At 38.4% G+C, this 22342-nt stretch overlaps 1 protein-coding gene and 1 pseudogene across 3 annotated transcripts in view; both read left to right on the top strand.

Annotated features, from left to right (window-relative positions):
- The window catches only part of Umad1 (UBAP1-MVB12-associated (UMA) domain containing 1), a 237611-nt gene that overhangs the window by 72255 nt on the left and 143014 nt on the right, over positions 1-22342 (top strand). The gene's annotated exons all lie outside the window — the stretch shown is intronic.
- Positions 1-22342, top strand: part of LOC147829657 (RNA demethylase ALKBH5 pseudogene) — a 90221-nt pseudogene that overhangs the window by 54768 nt on the left and 13111 nt on the right. Inside the window, exon 2 of the transcript XR_015448639.1 lies at positions 368-22342. This exon is cut by the window's right edge and continues 13111 nt beyond it. The product of XR_015448639.1 is annotated as an RNA demethylase ALKBH5 pseudogene (transcript). The remainder of the gene's footprint in view (positions 1-367) is intronic.

Below are 22342 nucleotides of genomic sequence, written 5' to 3'. Positions count from 1 at the left end.
TGTTCATGTAGAGAACAGGGAAAGGGGATGTTACTTCGACCTCTGCAGTAAGTCCTAGTCTCCTTCGAGCCACGATAGCACAAGACAAATTAACTATTAGATAGGAAAGATAGAAGAAATAAGATTTAGAGAAGAAGCTGAGCTTTTGAGCCTGATCAGTGCTGCTCTGGGTGGCAAAGATGAAAGATCTCAAGCTTGCCACACCTTTATTCAGTCCATTAGGAAAAAGAAAATGTAACAGATGACTCAGGGCAGAGAGTTCAGTACATCAGGAGAGTAAAAAGTAAAAGGTGACTCAAAGGGTAGTAGCAGTGAAAATCCTAGAACAATGAGGAACTATTCAGATGAAGATTTTGTTCCTCCCTAGGATGTCTTCAGCTGGTATAATCTTCCCCTGGAGCAAGATCACAGCATCACTGGACCATTGAGGATCTTAACTGTGACCAGAGGTGAAAACAGAATTGTGTCTTGACATGCTGTAGCTGGCCTGTAGGCAGGAAAACTAGGCCCTAATCATGATTTAATTGAGAAATGATTTTTCCCCAAAATTATGCAGACTTGCTCCCGACAGGTTCATTTCTCTGGGAGGCCACTGGAGTCAGCAGTAGTTCCCGAGCCTCTACAGATTCAAGCTGTCCCTCCCACTCTGTGAGCCAGGACTCCAGGAGAAAGTGCCACTTGCCACTTCTCTCTTCTGTGTTGAGGTCTCTGTCTTCACTCTCCCTATGGGTTCCAATTCTTGATTCAGATCCTTAATGGGTCCTGAAAACCCACTTCCCTACTTCTTTTCTTCTCTATGTTGCTATATTCCAGTGTCTAGTCTCCAAATCTCAGAGAGGCTGTTTTGCTGCTGCTCACCACTCTACCATCTTTCCAAAAGTCCCGTAGTAGAGACTTTTAGATGCTCCCCAGGCGATTCTAATGTGCAGCCAAGATTATGAACCACTGTACCAATTTGTCCACAGAAGCTGATGGACATGTTTGCTTCTTCTTGAGTTTTCTGCTAGCCCTTGCTTCAAGGAGATGATCTTATCTCATCTAGCATCTCTTCCTTTTTTTGCCTTTGGACTTACCTTCAGTTGAGTTCAAATTTACTTAATTTTTAAGACAAAAATACTGCCTACATTCACATGCCTGACCTCATTTTTGATGCCTTCAAGGGTATTCTGGGTGTCTGTCTCACCTCCTCCATTCCTGAGCTGAGTAGATAGGTTTTTAAAGACTAGACATGTGCTAGTAAGCATGCATTTTCTCTTTAAAAACAGCAACAACTGGGGAGGGAGGTTCAAAATAATCAAACCCAAATTTAATCATTGTTAAACAGAGAGATGATAATTTTCAAAGCAGATAACTTTAATGAATTGCAGTGAGAAGTGATACCTGAAAGATAGTTGAGGCTGGTTAGGGGTAGGAATGGGAGTATGGTGGTGAGGGCTTTTTGTATTATGTTAGACTTGTTGAACTTTAATTTTTTTTTTTTTTTTTTTTGGTACCGGGGATCGAACTTAGGACCTTGCGCTTGCGAGGCAGACAGCGGAATCACTGAGCTAAATCTCCGGCCCTTGAACTTTAATTTTTAAATAAGTTGAACATTCTGTTTTTCTGGGTACAAAGAGTAAATTGATCACATACAGATTTTAAGTACAGAGCTATAGTAGCAATACAGGACATGATTTGTAGGGGAATCAGGTTAGAGACATGAAGAACATTTGCAGGTGTCATTTGTTCAGGCAAGAAATGATAACATCCTGGATTAGCCCTGAATATAATCAATAAAAGTTCCTTCCATCTATAGAAGTGGGAGTGAAAGAGGGAAAAGTACTTCTAATGGTATTCTGAGAGGGAGAATCAAGAGGATTGCATCATTATGTATTCTGGACAATTATGTCAAAGACTCAGAGGTGTTTAAGGTAGTTTGTTCATAGTCATTAATCCTTTGCTGAATGGTTTGTTTATAAATTGCCTCAATAAAAGAGAGTTTCCAAAAATAAAATTTTAAAGAGAATATAAATCTCTTCTGTGGAGTACAGTGTTGGATGAAGTTTTAAATAAGCTATTTGATGAGTGATTCACACTATTTATAATGGTCCATTAGAATGCATAAAGAAAGCATTAAGTATAGAAATACCATAATCAGGAGAAGTGTATTAGTTAAGGTCTTAGGCTGTGTCTACAAACTGGATCTGGACTTACCTTCTACTCTAACTGACCTGGTGGCCTTGAGCAAGTTACTTAACATTGCTAGGTTTCATGTTCTTTACCTGTAATATGAAGACAGTAAAAGAATCTACCTCATAGCACTGTAAGGAATATCTGAATTAAATTTGGGTGAATTAAAAATTAATTTTTAATTTTTGAGCAACTAATATTTTATAGAACTTTTTATCAATTCAAAATATATCCCTAGTTATATCAAAATGACATTTTTCTTAATTGATAACATAAAAAAGTTAGGTTATGTTGTTTTAAGATGGCTTGTATGACAAAGTTTTAATAACATTGAAATTTTCCACCACATAATAATGGCTCATACTGTATTTATTGATTTACATGTATGTAAGCACTGAGATACACTTTGACACACAAGGTGGGATTGAAACATATGGTGAATGTTTAAATTAAAAATAAATTGTTACAGTAGAAGACACATTGCCGTTAATTCCCATCAAAATGCTCTCCCAAGCTACAAACACATTTATCTCATCATTCTTTCCATTTTCTGAAGCAGTTTTGAAAGTCTTCTTTCATGAGTGTCTTTGCAAGGTGTGATCAAAAATATGGTTAATTCTGTGGTCAAGTCCATCCAACAGCAACCTAAGTTCTTAAAAATATTTTGTATACATCCACCTTATTCACCAGATCTAGAACTGTGTGAGTTCTGGCCCTTCCTCAAAGTCACAATAACTGTAAAAGGTATTTTGAATCAATTCAGGACATTTATTCAGCCACCACAGTGCAATTAGATACTCAAAAAAAGAACTTCCCGAACTACTTCAGAAAGTTGAAAGAATGATGGGATATATGCATTAGAAGGGGAGGGAGGGGATATTTTGAGGGAGATTCATGACAATATATCATTCACTGCAATATTATATTTAAACACACACCATATTTTTGACAATCTGATAAATTTTACTGGGCTTTTTCATGGAATGCGTTATACACAACTTGCGGGATTTGATCTGATTAGACAAGATTACTCAGGTTAGACCCTGTCAAGCAGGAAGCACTATTACATGAGGAAAGCCTACATTAAACTCCAAGATGAGTTCTGTAAATCAAGTCAATAGATGCTTATTCACTGTATGCAAAAGTGATGATAGGCAGAGCCAAGGAAACAGACTTCATTTCAGGAAAAGAAGTAGAATAGAAGCAAATGTGTTAACCTTGTATTATGATGTTTCTACATTTTATCTCAAAATTTAGCTACTCTCAATTATTCTACTCACTTACATTTCATATTCTTTAAGTCACTACATATGAAAAGAAAATATGCCAAGCTTTAAGGAGACAAATTTAGCAAAAATGTATAGGTAAACAAAACAAAAATAGTAACTTTGTGAAGCATAAAAATAAAAATTATGAATTAAATTGTATACAATTAAATTACATAATTCTCAGTATATATATTAAAATAGTACAACTACTGCCGTGGCTCTAAAATAAATAATAAACCATCATAGGTAAATGAACGAAATAATGCTAAGTTTTTCCTACCAATTTAGTTCTTCACCCATACTGTGGTAGTAGTTTGTTTTCTCCAGACTCTGGATCCCACACCATGACTAAACACTATTCTGGAGATTAAATAATGCACAAAACAAAGCTGAAATTTAAGAACTGGTAGTACACTTGCTTTCTGCTGGAAAGACGATACACTGCTGTCAATTGGGCACCTATTCTATGTCCAGTGCTAGGCCGTATATTTAAATTTAACCTAAGTTAACAGATTTAAACATCTGAACAACCCTGCTGAGACCATGTTAGCCTCATTTCACAGCTGAGGAAATTGGGGCCCAGAGAGGTTAATTAACTCATCAAAGTCCCAGCTGGGTAAATAGCAATGCCGAGATTCAGATTCTGGTATTTGACTTAGTAGGCAATGCAATTTCCCCCTGAATACGTAAGAATTAGAAATTTTAAAAAGTTTAATTGCTTTCTAAAGAAAGCATTTTTCTCAAGATGTATCCCAAGAAAGGGAGGACTCCCCCCCCAGCAAGGCAGCCATAGAGGCTAGAGAAGCTGCAGGGTCAAGGAAACCAGGGGCCCATTGCCTCGGGTGACCCAGCTCATTTTCAAGATTGTTTCCTGCCACCAGGGAAGGGAAAGTGGCCCACTCACAGATGGCCACCGAAGGCCAGGTTTCAGGCATCATGGGGGCACTGGAACAGATGCTTCTTGGGGAAAGGCTGACAGTGACTTATTTCAACACACTAATGAACCTGTTGCTTCCATTATTATATATGAAGATATTAAACAACTTTAGGATTCACAGAATTCTTTATTAAAAGAGTAATATTTTTGGTATAAACATTTATAGAAACTTGAAAAGACAAAGAGAAATGTTCTGTGAAGTAAAAGCAATAAGGGTATCATACACATCAGCAGGTCTGTATTGATAATTTGAAGAGCATCCTGGAATAAAATGAAGACAACTGAATCTTTGAAAGTATCAAATGAGCAGATGTGAGCTAAATAAGTAAAATTCCTTCCTCTAAACACAGGAGCAAAAAGCCAGCTGGGAAGGAGGAATATAACATGTTACATGTGTGACTGTCCTATCGGGCAGCTTGTACCACTGTTGGTATACATGGAACAGTCATGCAACGTACCCCCAGTGGTTCAAGACACCTGACAGTAAGACATACAAATTATGACCCATTGTGAATGTATTAAATTCACCTTCATCGAATTAGGAAGTAGAAAATTGAGACATGACTTGATATACATGGTTTAGAACAAGAGCTGTAACTGAGGAAGAAGAAATACTATACCAGTTTCTTAGTAGAGCTGCCAAAACCCAAAGAGATCAGTCTTAGCAAGAGTGTCTTACCAGCAGACATTTCCAAAGACTAAGTTTCTCATGGCATAAATATGTAATATCGTACAGGGATCTGAAGAGAGAAATGACTTAAAGGCAACCTGAACTACTGAGAACATTGAAATTCCCAACCTCAACCACTCTTCAAGAGAGATTGTGTTGAAGACACTGGGAAAGAGCACAGAACTGCACTTGATGCATTTTACCACAGTGTTCAAAAGACAGCCCTTTCTCTTGGCAAATGGCAGAGCTCTTTGTACAAAATAAAAGTTTCCTCTTTTCCAAGAGATGTAAAAATTTCATCAAAGAAAACAATTCTCCAATCATGGGCAGCTACTGAGAAATTCATACCCAATGAGGGCACAAACTTTTAAGAACAAAACTCCTATGGTAAAAATTCTGTGGAAGGTAAATCAGAGGTATTTCCAAGTCCTCTTAATTGAGAAGGCAGCCTTCAGGGAAACTAAAGCTGTTGGATTAACATAATGAAAACTGCCTTTACAGGGGCTGGGGATTTAGCTCATTGGTTCTGCCGGCTGCCCTGCAAGTGCAAGGACCAGAGTTCGATCCCCAGTACCAAAAAAAATTGCCTTTATAGTAATTAATTATGAAAAGATTTTTGGCATAATGAAGTGGGTTCCCCCAGAAGCTCTCCAACAAATGTGTATAACATATAATGGAGTAAAATTAAAAATTTGCAGAAGTCTAATCCCATGATAGGTTATTTCTAGCTATAATATCCACATCATCAGAGTCACCCAGTGTCAGTTTTTCTCTTTAACTGACCTTGCAACAATATTTCTTTACGACATAATCACTCTTCATGGATAAATCATTGTCTGTTAAACAGTGATTTATTTACTTGATGTGTTCCTTCATCTTTTTTTTTTTTTGGTACCGGAGATCGAACTCGGGACCTTGCGCTTGCGAGGCAGGTGCCAGAACCACTGAGCTAAATCCCCGGCCCATAGTTTTTTTTTCATACCACTGGTTTTGTGAAACCTAAATGTTTCATGACAGAATCAGCTGAAGTAACACTCTGTTTACAATATAGTCATTATGCACACATTTAGTGTAAGTAAAACATTTTATAATTTTACACTTACTCTACAAAACTACCATTCAAATTGAATGAAAATACTTTTCGGTATAGATAGTATTAGGTCTTGGACCTTTCATGAACATTGTGGGAAACCGCAAAACATTTGAGTTAACACATATGGTTTTAAAACATTGCTATTAAATGAAAACATAAGGTTAGCTGACATATTTTTTTTAAAGATATATGACATCATAAGGTAGTTAATCTAATTTACATAATTATTTCAATTTTAAGAAAAGAATGGTAAACGAGAGAGCATGAAAGACTTTAGGACTAGCCATTTGATTTCAGCATGGTGTAGTGAAAGATTTTAACAATATTCTTTGTGATCTTTTAAAAAAAATCACACTGATTTTAAAATAATATTTTTACAAATCGAGGCTGTCTACATGTTTTTAAATCTTGTTTTCAGTTTTGTTAGTGTAGTAGACAACATCCTTTTTCTTTGAACTGGTAGTAAAAATACATGTCTGTATTGTATAATGTTCAAGTCGGGGTAAACGTATCTATCTGTTCAAGCATTTATCATCTCTTTCTAGTGAAAACATTCAAAACTCTTTCTTCTAGGTTTAAATAAAACACAGTACATCATCATCATCTATAGCCACCCCCTTGTGAAACAGAGCACCAGATTTCCTTCTGCTCCCCAACTGTCATTTGGCATCCGTTAGTCGCCCTGTCCCCATCCTTTCCTTCTCCCTGCTTTGCTGAGCCTCTCGTACCACCATCCTGCTCTGCACTCTTCTTGGACATTTAAGACAAAACTTCACATCCGTAGTAACATTTATATGCTTTTCCATACAATGGAAAATAACAAATATTTAAATTTACTTAAATGAATATTGGAAAACCTGATAACCAAAACTCTGAAAGTAAAAGCACTAAAAATATAGCTTAACTAAATAAAGAAGATAATTTCAAAAGTACGAGCTTCCTACATTCATGAAGGACTCAAATTTAAAAGTTAAATTAAATAAAAAATTATAAGAAAATGAAAACAATGGAAACAAAGTCTTTGTAAATAGGGAGGGATGGAGGGGTTGAAGGGAGGGCAGGGGAATGGTGGAAAAAAATAAGAATCAAGAGAGAGTATGTAAAGGTGCAAATTCCCAATGATGAATGTCATCATATTGTATACCTAAAATGTACTAATAAAATTAATATAAAAATTATAATAATAATAAAGGTTAGCTATACTCCCAAATTACAGAAACTAGAAAATTTCTGGAAACTATAAGACTCACATGCGTACTAGGATAAATCTAACAGTTTACTTGACCTAGCATTCCCAAAAATCCTACCACAGGGGGTTCAAAGTTCTGAAATTGCATGAGCTCACAGAGTCTCTCCAGGAATATACAACTAGGAACAGTATTCAAAAGAAATTCTTAGCTGGGTGTGGTGGTACATGCCTGTTATTCCAGCACTGGGGAGGTTGAGGCAGGAGGATCACCACAAATTCAAGGCCAGCTTGAACTATGTAGCAAGACCGTGTCCAAAAAAGACAAAGAACAAGAAAAAGACATTCTAGCCTGTAGACTAACAGTAACTTTATAATATTTTTACCAATAATAACATTGATAAAAATTATCAAAAGTTTTTAAAGAGGCATAGAATAACCTATATTTTGGAATTATAGTAGTACCTCAGTTCCCAAAGTTGATTCCATGATTCTGGTCACAAACCAAGTTGGATAAGAACTGAATCAAATTCAGTGGTTAGGTTCAATGTTGACCTTATGGGGAAATTTGATTCAGTTCTTGTCCTGTTTGGTTTGCGACCAGAAACGTGGAGAGAATTGCATCTGTGAACCAAGGTACCGTTGTATAGCATATACTGCTAATTCTTAATTTATAACAAAAAAATTAAAAAGATGAAATTTCTTTAAAAATGAAAGAATTAAAAATTTGGAATTATCTGTAAGAACCAGATATTATACTTATATTTTCTTCCCTAAAGAGATACTCATATTATGTATGATACATATCTATAATTATGTTTATAAATAATGGAAAATCTGTTTGAGGGTGCACTATTAGATTCAAGATGGCCCCAAGCTAATACAGATGGAGTATGTTAAACACAATATATAAATATTTGTGTTACATATATTTAAAGAAAATTTCAGTGACAAAGTTGAAAATCATTAAGATACATTTATAGGATATGCAACTTCAATTGATATGACTAGTATTTAAAACTGCCTTGGGATTAATTCAGCACAAGGTCTGATGACAACCAGCCTATACTAGTCATAATTGCCACATAATTGCTAATGCTTTCTGCATGTCTTTCCTTTCATGTCATCATATTAATTTGAAGACATGAGCAGTATTTATTCTAACAAGAGGACTATATTTCTTATTTAGGAATATGAGATTTACATGGCTGGCTTTGTTTTCTAGGCTAATAATTGTCATGACTGGGTAAAGGATATTCTTGCTGAACTAATAAATAAAATCAGTAAAGGAAATGCATCACTGTAGCACCCAAAATATCAACCTTCAGTGCATACTTACAGGCTTATAGTATCTAAAGAACTATACACCAAAACCCCTGGTCTCTTTCTGAGGTTTAACTTGGCATTCAGCTGACTACCCAGAGATTCTGGAGTTTCCTGCCAAATAAATGACAAACATACCAACTGGGTATAGTGTGCTACTAGCTGCTGTTAAAAAAAAAAAAAAAAAAAAAAAACAATGCCAGATTATAATACTCTTTGTCTACAAAAATGTCTGACATTTCTGGCTTAAGACCTTTTGGGCATAATAAATAGCTCCATTTCTTATGACAGAGGTTTCTTTCATTGATGGGTTTATTAAATAAATAAGTAGTTCATCAGTTTACAGAATATGTTATTTCACACAATTTAGTATGAAAGAACTAGCAGGTGGTACTATTAAGAACCATCAGTAGTGGGAATTGTTTCATAGAAGACCAACTTAATCTACCTCTGGAACACAGCCATCCTTTTATAAGGTTTTTCCATATAACACATTGAAAGTTTTAGTGCCCATCTATTCAGGGTGTTTATGAAATCCTTGTGCAACTTTAAACTTGACCTATCCCACTGAACTATATTTTATGGCACTGTTGTGTATTCATCCAGACCACATTCTAAAGGAACTCCAAGCTAGGATCATGAATGCAATTTATGAAATCACTCAGCAGCAGCTGGAGAATGTTTACAATGAGGTGGAAAATCAGACTGAATGTTGGATCACCAAAAAAATGGTGATTATGTTGAAGTATATAAATTTAAAGTACAGCATTAACGTCCCATGCACTGATTTCAGTCACTTTTAATTTTTTTGCCACAATACAACAAAGATTTAAGGTTTAATCTTTGTTTAACTTTTTTTTTTGGTACCGGGAATCAAACTCGGGTCCTTGAGCTTGCGAGACAGGCGGCGGAACCACTGAGCTAAATCCCCAGCCCTGGGTATAATCTTAAAAAACATTCAAAATGGCTATGATGCCATATAAATATAGGACAAACTGTTAGTTTTCCCATGTTAGAAACTAATACCAACCTATTAGAAAATGTTTTATAGCATCCTAAAAAGATTAAAATATATTTTAGGGTTCACTAATTTTCCAGTTGATCTGGACTGTATTTTAAATTTTTTATGAGTTACAAAGATATATGTATATTTGAAAATAAATGCTTTCCTTTTGTGAAAGATAAAAATTGTCAACGAGGGGTCTGGCCGGGTGTCGGGGTCGAATCTCCTTAGCGGCCCTCCGCGGTATGAGGCGTTGCTGGCGCCCCTGTGCCCCCGGGACGGGACGTGGAGAAGGTGGAGGAGGAGGAAGTACTGTTGTTGCCACCGCTGCATGACCCGTCACCCCTGAGGCCCGACCCCGCGCCCAGCCCCTCGACCTCCCTGCCGGGTACCCGGCTTCGCCTGGGGGTTCGCCTCTGAGGACCCCCTTCTCTCCGGGGGCCTCGGGGCACGTCCCTCAAGAACCATGCCCTGGCGCTCCACCCGCCCCGGAGGACCCTAGTGTAGTGTTGGAGGGGCATGGCGGCCGCCAGCGGCTACATAGACCTGCATGAGATGCTCAAGTCCATGACGTCCCGGGACAACTATAAGGCGGGCAACCGGGAGGCCGCGGCTGCGGCAGCCGCTGCTGTGGCCGCTGCAGCCGCAGCGGCCGCTGAACCTTATTCCCTGTCTGGGACCAAGCGCAAGTATCAGGAGGACTCGGACCCGGAGCTCAGCGATTACGAGGAACAGCAGCTACAAAAGGAGGAGGCGCGCAAGGTGAAGAGCAACATCCGCCAGATACGCCTTTTCAGCCAGGAGGAGTGCGCCAAGATCGCGGCCCGCATTGACGAGGTGGTGTCCCTCGCCGAGAAGGGCCTGTACAATGAGCACACGGTGGACCGGGCCCCGCTGCGCAACAAGTACTTCTTTGGTGACGGCTACACGTATGGAGCCCAGCTGCAGAAGCGCAGGCCTGGCCAGGAGCGCCTCTACCCGCCGGGAGACGTGGACGAGATCCCCGAGTGGGTGCACCAGCTGGTGATCCAGAAGCTGGTGGAGCACCGCGTCATTCCGGAGGGCTTCGTCAATAGCGCCGTCATCAACGACTACCAGCCAGGCGGTTGCATCATGTCTGTGTCCTTTAGCGATTCTGCTCTGTGCTTCGGCTGCAAATTACAGTTCAAGCCTATCCGGGTGTCGGAACCTGTGCTTTCCCTGCCTGTTCGCAGGAGGAAGCGTGACTGTGCTCAGTGGATATGCTGCTGACGAAATCACTCACTGCTTACGGCCTCAGGACATCAAGAGCGCCGAGCGGTCATCATCCTCAGAAAGACGAGATTAGACGCACCCCGGTTGGAAACAAAGTCCCTGAGCAGCTCCATTTTGCCACCCAGCTATGCTTCAGATCGCCTGTCAGGAAACAACAGGGACCCTGCTCTGAAACCCAAGCGGTCCCACCTCAAGGCAGATCCTGATGCTGCCCACAGGCCCGGGATCCTGGAGATGGACAAGGAAGAGAACCGGCGCTCAGTGCTGCTGCCCACCCGACGAAGGGGTAGCTTCAGCTCTGAGAACTACTGGCGCAAGTCCTGTGAGTCCTCGGAGGACTGCTCAGAGGCAGCAGGAAGCCCTGCCCGAAAGGTGAAGATGCGGAGGCACTGAGGCCTACTCACCACCCTCCTGGGAACTCTGCCTTCTCCTCACATAGCTGCCGCTCCTTTTCTTTTGTTTTGAGGGGTTTTTTGTTTGTTTTTGTTTTTGATCCTATATATTTTTTCCCTGACTCATTGCCCATTAAGGCTGAAGAGCAGAATTGCCCTGGAATTGACCTGGGTTCTCATGTTCTTGGCTTTCTTCTTGGAAAGGCTGTTGGTGTTTGTCGGGGGCAGAGGCTCGAGCTAGAGTAGCCAGTCAAGGTTTAGGGGGCAGCCATCTTCAAGTGGGGCTGGATTTTTTTAAAAGCAAGAAAATGTTTTGGTTAAGAAATTTTCATTCTTTGCTTTACACATAAATCTTTGCAGTGTTCTAAACAGAGTTCAGTTTCCTGCCTGCCCCTTTTCCTCCACTGATGTCTGCCCTTGGTTGAGGTCTCCTGGAACCAGGCTTTCTTTGCATGGGGTTGTTTCCCCATCTCTCACCTATTCTCCATCCTCTGGAAGGTCATGCAGGTACCTTCCTTTTTTCCTGTGGCAGAACTGTCTGGGTTGGCGGAGGGTGGAGGGCTTAAACCGAGTCCCTGGCACCCTAAAGCTAGTGCTGAGCCCTCTGGGGTTCCTCCATACTCTTCTTGGGCTGCCAAAGGCTAGCACAGTGGTCCTGACTTCTCTTGCCAAGAGCACGCCTCTTTGCTGGGTCGCTCCTTTCAAGCACATGTGTGTAATTGTATGGAAGTTAGACTTGCCATGTTGGGTCATTTTAGGAGTTGTTTCTAGCTAGAGGGACCGATGTCCTTCCAAGTCTAGCATTTGCAGTATGGGAAATCATTGTGGTGTATGGTAGGGTTTTTATTTTCTTTTTGAGTTTTTATTTTTTCCTTTGGTCTCTTGGCTTTCTCCTTTTCCTTTCCCCTCCATTGGTCAGGTTGGACCTCTTCCCAATGTCATCCCTCTTAAGAAGGTGTAACCCCTTCTGTTTGCCTGCAGCATGCATCCAAGGCCAGAGCTCAGGCCTGCAGACTGGGTTGGTGCCTTCTCTGCCTCAGGGGCATCGGAGCTGAGGAAGGGGCTTCTAAAAAATAACAAAGAAAAAAAGGTGAGGTCTTGGCAGTTTCTACCTACTCAGATCCTAGAAGGCTGCAAAGTTTTGCTGATCTAGATTCATTAGGAATGTGACCTTGCCAGTCTGGCCAGGGCCTGTCAGAAACAGAGACCCTTCTGGCAGCCAAGCCACCATCAGTCTAGAGGGCTTTGCATAGAGTCCCCAGCCTGAGACCTCAGATGCTGCAGGAATCTGGGGCATCCACCATCAAGAAGCCCTTCTCTGGGGCCAGAACTCCTTTGCCAGCGTGAATTCCTCAATTTGGGACTTCATAAAAAAGTTAAAAAAAAAAAAAGTCAACGAGAGAGAAAGATTGCATAACATGTTAAAATATAATCTGTCTAAATTAGGCTAAAGTAGATCCTGGAACAGAAAAAGAAAATTAGTGGAAAAAACTGGTAAAATCTAAAAAATGTGTAGTTTAATTAGTGGTATTATATCAGTATTAATTTTTTAGTACTGACAAATCTATCATGTTTAATGTAAAAAGATAGTATTAGAGGAATCTGGATAAAGAATAAAAGTGAACAATTTTTGCAACATTTCTATAGATCTTAAATTATTCCAAAATTAGGCTATTTAAAAAAAATAAAATGAGAATTTTGGCTCTATCTCTAATCCTTTTCTATACCTTTCCTACACTCAGGTGAGACTTTATTTGGTGGTGGTGACAAATTTTATTTTCCTAAGTTGGCCATAATCATATCTCCTATCACAGTTGTTCTTGAGCAATATTTTCTCATTAAGAGTCAGTATTCATTTGTCTAACCATTGGAAGCTACTCTGACTAATGGAATATGGTAGAATAGATGCTGTACCAGTTCAAGTATAGCTTATAACTTGCTGAAAGCTTTTACTTCCTGCCTCTCTGAATGCTTACTCCTGAAACCCAGCCACCATTCTATGAGAAAACTAAGCAATATGGGAAGGCTATGTATAGGTATTCTGTTTCACAGCCTTAGCTTGAGCCAGCATCAGTTGGCAGTCATGTTGCAGAAGGCAACCTGGACATCAAGCCCAGCAGAGTTTGTGACGACAGTAACTCCAGATGACAAGTGATTACAAGCTTAGGAAAGAATTCAAGCAGGCAGTTCCCAGTTAAACTGAATCAACCTATTTAACTAGAAAGAGAATAAATTGTTATTTTATGTCACTAAATTTAGGTAGTTTATTACACAGCAAAAAAATAACTCAGATACCAGTAATCAATAAAAAGAAAGTTATTCCTTACATGGATTAATGGAAAAGTTGTAAACAGAAGGAAAAATTTAAAATATGGAAAAATAATAATTGATTCTCTTTTTATTGTTCTGCCTTCTTTATCTTCACAGAATTTGTTGATTATAGTCATGAGTTGAATAACAATGGAGATATTTCTGGGGAAAATGTCATTAGGTAATTTCATTGTTATGAGAACACCGCAGAGTACACTTACTTGATGTGACCTTTTGGTGCAATCTAAAGATGCAGCAAACACAACATACATGAGGCTGCTACCAGCCTAACAGCATATTTCTTCACTGTAAATTTTTTTAAGAAGTAGGAGTACCTTCTAAAATAATAATTAAGAATTACAGGTATTAGACATAGGTGTATCACTATACTCACACAGCAGCACAAGTTTGTTTATACATCACCACAAACACAAGTACATAATGTGCTGTGCTCATGATGGTTTCTACATCACCAGAAAATAGGAATTTTTCAGCTCCTTTATAATCTTATTGAGCCACTGTCACATCTGTAGTCCATTGTTGACTGAAACACTGTTATATGGTGCATGGCTGCATTAAAGATAATGAATAAATTTCAGGAAAAAATACTCAACTGGAACTTCATGGGAAAATCAACTTTTTTATGTTTATTGAGTCAAACGTCAGTATTTGAGTATTATCAATTGACTAATAGTCCATAAATATTGTCTTAAACATGAATTGGTCATTGCATTTGCTTTCTAAATAATAATATTTTAGTGAATCTCAGTGTCTAGAATAAGAAATTCTGCCAAAGTGTAAGGATATTTATCTAAAATTTACTACATGACCAAATAATAGAATAGTTTCTTAAAGATAAAGATGTTTAATATGACCAAAGACTGGTGTAGGCATTGGAAGAACTTAGTATACTTTAGTCTCTAGTCCATTAATTTCTGCTCTGAGTTTTATAATTTCCTCCCTGGTACAAGTTTTGGGCTTGACTTACTCTTCTTTTTCTAGAGGATTGAGATTAATATTAGGTTATTAGAGCTTACTCTGTTTTTCTAATATGGGAATTAATTGCTATAAATTTCCCTCATATTACTGCTTTCATTGAATCCCATAAGTTCCTGTATGTTGTATTGGCCTTATTGTTGAACTGTAGAAACTGTATAATTTCTTTAATTTCATCTGTGACTTATTGGTTGTGCAGGAGGGTGTTGTTTAATATCTGTGTGTTTATGGAGCTTTTGTAGTTTTTGCCATTGATTTCCAATTTGATTGCACTGTGGTCTGATAATATACATGGGGTAATATTAGTTCCTTTGCATTTTCCTAAGCATGTTCTATGAGGTAGTATGTAGTCTGTTTTGGAGAATGTCTCGTGTACAGCTGAAAAGAATGTGTATTCTGATGTTGTTTGTTGGAATACTCTGGAGACATTTATTAAGTCCATTTGTTCAAAAGTTTGGTTCTGTTCTAATATTTCTTTGTTGATTTTTTTGTTTAGTTGATCTATCTACTTGTGACCATGGGGTATTAAGGTCTGTCATTACATTTGTATTAGTGTTTATTTGATTTTTCATGTCTGTTAATATTTGTTTTATATAGTTGGGTGTACTGGTATTGGGTGCATATATATTTATTATGATTGTTACCTCTTCCTCTTGAATTGTTCCCTATACCAGGGTGTAGGAACCTTCTCTGTCTCTCTTAATCGGTCTTTCCTTGAAATCCACCTTAACTACAAGTAGAATAGCTACCCTGCTTTTTTCCAGCTTCCTGTTGCATGGAATATTGTTTTTTATCCTTTGACTTTCAGTCTATGGATTTCTTTTTGAATTAAATGTGTTTCTTGTATGTAGCATATTGTTGGTTCTTGCTTCTTGATCCATTCTGCCAGTCTGTTTCTTTTGATTGGTGAATTGAGACCATGTACATTGATGGTTATAACTGATATGTATTGACTTATCCTTGTCATGTTATTTTCCTATTGTTGGTTCTCTTTCTTTCCCCTCTTTTTAATTGCTTGCCTTGCCTGGTGGATTCATTTTGTTAATAGTTTTTCAGGATACATTAATCTGGGTTGGAGGTTGTTTTCATTTAGGGCTTGAAATGCTGCACTCCAAGCTCTCCTTGACATGAGGGTTTGTGTTGAGCAGTGTGATGTGATTCTGCTGAATTTTCCTTTTCTCTAACATCTTTTAATATTCTCTTCTTGTGTTGAATTTATGGAATCTTGAGTATTCCTTGGTGTAAATTTTTTTTTTATCTTGACCAATTGAGGTTCTATATGCCTCACTTATCTATATGTAAAATTTTTCTTCCATGGTTGGGAAGTTTTCTGCCTTTACTTCTCTGAACAGGTTTTTATTGTTGTTTGTTTTATCTTCTACTTTTTCATTGACTTTAATAAATCTTATGTTATTGTTCTCTGCATCATTTAGAAGCTATTGGATTGACTTTTTGCAATCCCTTATAATTTTTGAGAAATCTTTCTTTTCATAATTGCTATCTGCAAATCTGTCTTCTAGATCTGATATTCTATTCTCACATTGGCTCATTCTGCTGTGTATTGGCTCATTCAGTATGATTTTTGATCTCCATATATGTATGAATCTGTTTCATGGATTCTTCTTTTTTCTTATATTGGGCTTTCATGGTTTCTATCTTTTTCCTAAGCTCTTCTTTTTTTCATTTGTATCTACTCTGGATTCACTAACCATGTCTTTCATTATGGTCATCATCTGTTTAGTTATCTTAGAAATTATTTCTAATTTGAATTTTTTCTAGAGCCTCATTCATCTACTTTGTACTTCTACTACTACCACTTCAGAGGGTCCAGGTGTTTGACTTTCAAATTGTTCCAAGTCATTGCCCTCTGGGTTTGCCTTTGGTGAACTATAAATCTGGGCTTGCATCTTTCTTAAGTGTCTTCTCACTTTCTGTTTGTTTTGTTTTGTTTTGTTTAATTCCTGGGTTGATGCTTGTAGATTGCTTATGGCAAGTAGCTTTATTGTTAGTATTTAGAACCCTTGGGAAATGAGTACTTCTCAGAGATGTCTTCCAGGTGTAGTTGGCCTTTGGTTTTGAGTCTGTTACAAGATCCTACCCCTTCAATTTATTGTGGATGAGAAGTTCGGCCTATTTGGCTTAGCCCCTAGTTTTTTGGCACTGACCTATAGCATTGTTTATGGCCTTTGGGCAATCTCAATCTTTGCACACCAGGAAGAAAAAATGATTAGAACTATTATGTCACCTTGGCTACAGAAGTACAGTCAGGAATAACAGCAGCATCAAATACAGCCAGCTACTGACGTCTGCTTCATTATACTCATGTGTTTCTTGGTAATGGCCTCTGGGGTCACCAGTAGTCACTGTGCATCTGTAGGTTCAGCCTGCCCTTTCCCATGCAGTGAGTCAGAGCTCAGGGAGAAAATGCTGCTTGCCACATCCTTCTTTTTTACTGAAGTCTGTCTTTGCTCTCCTGTTAATCCTGTATTTAAATAATTAGACTGGTAAATGGTTAACATTCACTCAAATCCTTCTTCAAAATATTACAAATTTAGCTTTTATGCCACTTTTTATGGTGAGGTTGTCATCCATTGCTCAAAACAATATTTACCCAAAACTCATCTAAGTTGGTATGGCCTTGTTTTTTGGAATTCTGAGGAATTTTGAAATTTGGTGAAGAAGTTCAAGTAGAACATATCTTTCATAACAATGCATAACACATATACTCTTTCAAACTGCCTTTTGCTTTGCTCTTTCCATGTTGTAATTCATAACTCTGTCCTAGTTTAGCATATATAGCAACAGTCCACAGATTCCATAACCATTTTTGTTTCTTTAGATCTCATCCTCTATCCATTTATATCTTGACACATGGCTTTAGGAATTAAAGACAATTTGAGTGAAAATACATTTACATTTTTTAAGTTATTTTATAAATCAGTAATTCTTTATTTGTCAAACTTCTGGCAAACTTTAACTTTTAGAGTATTTTGCCCTCTATTTATTTGATGAAAACATTAATGGCGCTAATAACACAGTAGCATTTCCTAGTACCAGTGTGAGTGCCTTAGGAATTGGCCAAGTTACATTAACTTCTGCAGGTTTACACATCCCCTATTTTGTATGATGAAGCAGTAATTCAGAGAATAGCTTTTCATGAACTTTTTCCAGGTTTTGAACTTGGATTTCTTTTAGTGCAAGGAAAAAAAAGTCTTTTTATCAAGTTTTTAATTCATATAATTGAAATATAATGAGATTGACTGGTCCTCTGCTCATTGAGCGAACAACATGGACAACTTGAAACCACCACCTTGCTGAAAACTACTTTGTAGACTTGGTAGGTAATTACAATTAATGTAAGGACAGAGACAAGCCTGTATTGTTTCATCTTCCTAAGATGTGACTATTGATTACATTCATGTGTGGAGTAATCACGGGAGTACATTCTGAGAAGTGCGTGGTCAGCAGTGTTGTCGTCATGGGAAGTACCAGAGCGAAGTTACACAAATGGAGGTGGCTGTAGTGTCACTAGGCAACATAATCTAACAGCAACCCTGTTGCATATGTGATTTGACACTGACCAGAATGGCATTATATACTTCATGACTGTATAAGGCTTAGTAAATTTATGAACTTTAATATCTACAAAAATGGCACAAGTTATTTTTCTATTTATAATAGACTTTAAATTTTAATATAGTGAAAGTAACTACTTTATAATTAAAATGTTGAGAAAATCTTTCTTGACAACTGCCTTTTAAAAATTGTTATCAAACCAATAGAGCCATCTCCATCATGTAGAACAGGGCTTGATACATAATAGACACTTAGTAAATACTTGTTGACATTTTGAAGGTTTACAGAGGAATAGTATCTTTTCTGTGTAACATTTACTATTTGTAGTCAAATTTTCAACTGTTCTTGCAATATTTTAATTATTATCAAAATATTTCGCTTCTTTTTTTTTTTTTTTTTAAAGCTTCTCTACATGGTACAGTATGGTAAGATCTGCATCCTTAAAACATGCATCTTGGCAGCTTTCCTTTTCTACCTCTGGGCTTCTGTTGGAAGGAAGTAGAGCACTTTGTTCCCTATTCCTACATTTCCCTCACATACATCACCATCTGCTGTAGTTTCAGTGAGTTTTCTGAAGTTCATTTATTGGAAGCTTAATCCTCAATGCAGTGATGTTAAAAAGTGGGGCCTTTAAGAGGTGATGAAGTCACAAGGACTCTGCCCTCCTGAACGGATGGATGCTGCTGTTGTTGAGGATCAGTTATCATAGGAGAGGAATAGTTATCCTAAGGGATCTATTTTTGTCTGGACATACTTTTTTTTTTTTTTTATGTTTCATGAAATTCTTTTATTGGTACATTTTAGGTATACAACACAATTACATTTCTCATTGGGAATTGTACCTTTACATAATGCATCTTGGTTCTTATTTTTTCCCCATTCCTAGCCCTCCCTTCACCCCCTCCACCCTTCCCTATTTACAAAGATTTTATTTCCATTTTTTCCATTTCTCAGCATGTTTCCTTTCCCTTCTTTCCTTTCCCCTGCCCTTCCCACTACCCCTACCCCTTTGGACCTTTTCTTCCTATTTTGCATTATCGATTATTCATTCTAATTATTGGTACATTTTAGGTATACAATATAATGACATTCATCATTGGAAATTTGCACCTTTACATAGTCTCTCTTGGTTCTTGTTTTTCACCCTTGCCCAGCCCTCCCTTCAACCCCTCCATTCCTCCCTATTTACAAAGATTTTGTTCCTATTTTTCTATTTTCTCATATTAATCCCATTCCCTTCTATCCTTTCCCCTAGGCCTCCCACTTCCTTCCCCTTTCCCCCTTTTCTTCCTATTTCACATTACCTATTATACATTTTAGCCCTTATTTACACTTTCAGTTTCTCACACCAGAGAAACTATTCAGTATTTATACATGTGTGTCTTATTTATTTCACTTAAGAGTATGGCCTCAATGTGCATCCACTTAGCTATAAATGTCTCTAATTTCTGATTTTTTATGGCTGAGTAGTACTCCATTTTATAAAAAAAACCACATTTCCTTTATCCAGTCTCCAATTGATGGGCATTTGGGCTGTTTCCAAGTTTTAGCTATTACAAACTGTGCTGGTGTGAACATGGGTGCACATATATCACTGTGGTATGATTCTTTTTTTTTTTTTTTTTTTTTCTTTTTAAGTAAAACAGACCTTAGTCTGGCCAGGTGGCACTCCCAAAGCAAAGTAGCTTAGAGAGGCGACTAGCCCAGAGTCTGAGGCTCTTTTTATAGGGGGTTGCAGGGGAAGTTAACAGGCAAAATTTACAGAAGAGGAACAAAGGTTAGTGGTCAGCTGACACGTACTGATGGTCAGCAGATGTTTGTAGATTGTTCTATAGATAGCGATAGCGGTGTCCGGAACATCAGTTTCGAACAAAGAGTTGAGTAATTTACTTTGGGACATTGTGGCTGATGCAGATCTTATCTTGTGTCCCAGAACTAACAAGCATCTTTATCTATTTACTCACATTCACATTTGGGGCTAGGGGAGTTTTATGGTTACAGAGTTATGGAGTCCCACATTCCCCACTGATTTTACAATTTAAGTAATCTTACGTATAAACGTAGGCATCCATTGTATACAACAGCATGACAATAGTAAGCATATACACACAACTATAATGATGAGAAAAAGTTGTTTTAACCATTGTAGGTTGGGCAACCATTTATTTAGCCATTGGAACAAGTCCCAGCCGTCTTCATTATGTACCCTTTGAGCCAGGTCTTCCAATTGTTTTACCTTTTCTTTGATTTTTGGACTATTGTCAGTAAGATTGAAACAACACATATTTCTTATTTTCTCACAACCTTGGTGGTGGACGAGCAACAAATAGTCTATCGCTGCCCTATTATCTAAGATTGCCTGTCTCTGTTCTTGTAACTCTTGGTTAATTCATGCCAAGGCTGATGAGGTAGCATTTAACCCTTTGACCACCTTGCATGCTAATATCCGTACTGCCTTTTCAGCATGGACTCCTATAGAAGGCAAGGCAACAAAAGATGCTATCATAGTTATTACTTCAGCATCTGTCAACAGACCTACATCATCACATCCTGGTGCAGTATAGGGTGACCAACGTTTAGTTCTGTTTGGCATAATCAAATCAGTTCTATCTGGTAGAACCACAGCTAGACGACTCAAGCAGCAGCGGGGTCTTGGTTAAATTGGCTGGGATATAATTGAAGGTTATTCCTTCACAGGTATAAAACCATCCTATTGGCAGGGAGATATGTCAATCACTATACACAATTTTTTGTTTTATATGGCAGGGCATCCCTTCCGACCGTTTTATCCTCAGACATTTGGTTGTACAATTTTCATACATAGCACATTGGGTATTATTTGACATAATTACCCTGGGTGTATATAATTTGACAGCATTTTTAGGTTTATGACATGAGGCATGTCCCCAATACATGATGGAAATTTACATCAACATTTAGACAGAATTCAGACAAATTAAGTGAGTTTGCCAATTGAATCCATACATTTTTTGTGTGATCTAGTCTTCTTGGGGCCAATACTGCCAGTGTCCCAGAGAATATTATCATGAAGGCAAAACATCTCCAACCCGCTCCAATCTTAGCTTTTGGTCGCCTGGTTGGCTGATAACCTTCTGTTTGTCCTTTTTGACATCTGTGGGGGGTCCTGTTTTTAGATGGTTGCGATGTATCCCAGCAGAATGTCCAGCTACCTTCACTGTCAAGGGAGCTGACAGGACAAAAGGAACCGGTCCCTTCCAATGAGGTTCCAGGGTCTTGGAATCAAACCTGTGAATAAAAACCAAATCTCCCAGTTTATAGGGTAAAGGTTGTAAAGGTTTTTCATTGGGACTAGTCATTTCCTTTCGTAATGTCTTATGTATCTCTGACTGAAGCTGATGAACTGCTTTTAAGGATTTAAGGAGTCAAAGGTGGGAAAACTTTTCCTTTAATTCTACATCTACTATCAGAATGATTGGGGGAGATCGCCCATAAACAATCTGGAAGGGGGACAGATTGAGGGGAGGCTTGGGAGTGCACCTCATTCGGAGGAGGGCAAAAGGGAGAAGCTCTACTCAACCTAGTTCAGTCTCCAAGCATAATTTAGTCAGAATCTCCTTTAAAGTTTGATTTGTTCTTTCTACTTGTCCTGAACTTTGAGGCCTATAGGCACAGTGTAGATTCCACTTTATTCCAAGGCTATTACTAATTAATTTAGATATCTTGGCCATGCTGGACCATTGTCGGACCCCAGAGCTAAGGGCAAACCAAAATGGGGAACTATTTCTGTCAGGAGCTTTTTAACTGTTACTTCAGCTGTCTCCCTCTTAGTGGGGTATGCTTCTACCCATCCTGAAAATGTATCCACAAAATCTAGCAGGTATTTGTACCCATACATGCCAGGCTTCATTTCAGTAAAATCCAATTCCCAATGTTCTCCTGGAGTTAGTCCTCTGTGTCAGACCCCGGGGGGCCCAGTTACCAGATTTGCATTTACCTTGAGGCAGGTGGGGCATCATCTCACCATGTCCTGGGCCTTTTGGGCCAATCCCTCGCTGACAAAATGAGGTCGCAGGGCAGCCATCATCCTTTTCTCGCCGAGGTGGGTGGACTCATGTAGTTCTCGCAGCAATGTATCTGCTACAGTGGCTGGGAGCACCACCTTTCCATCCTTAGTTGTCCACCG

The sequence above is a fragment of the Heterocephalus glaber genome, unplaced genomic scaffold (assembly GCF_053883595.1).
Source record: "Heterocephalus glaber isolate CG9 unplaced genomic scaffold, H.glaber_assembly_v1.0 deba00000546, whole genome shotgun sequence".
In the NCBI taxonomy this organism is placed as follows: Eukaryota; Metazoa; Chordata; class Mammalia; order Rodentia; family Bathyergidae; genus Heterocephalus; species Heterocephalus glaber.
Note: the sequence above shows the minus strand (reverse complement) of the source record. Positions and strands in the feature narration are given on the sequence as shown.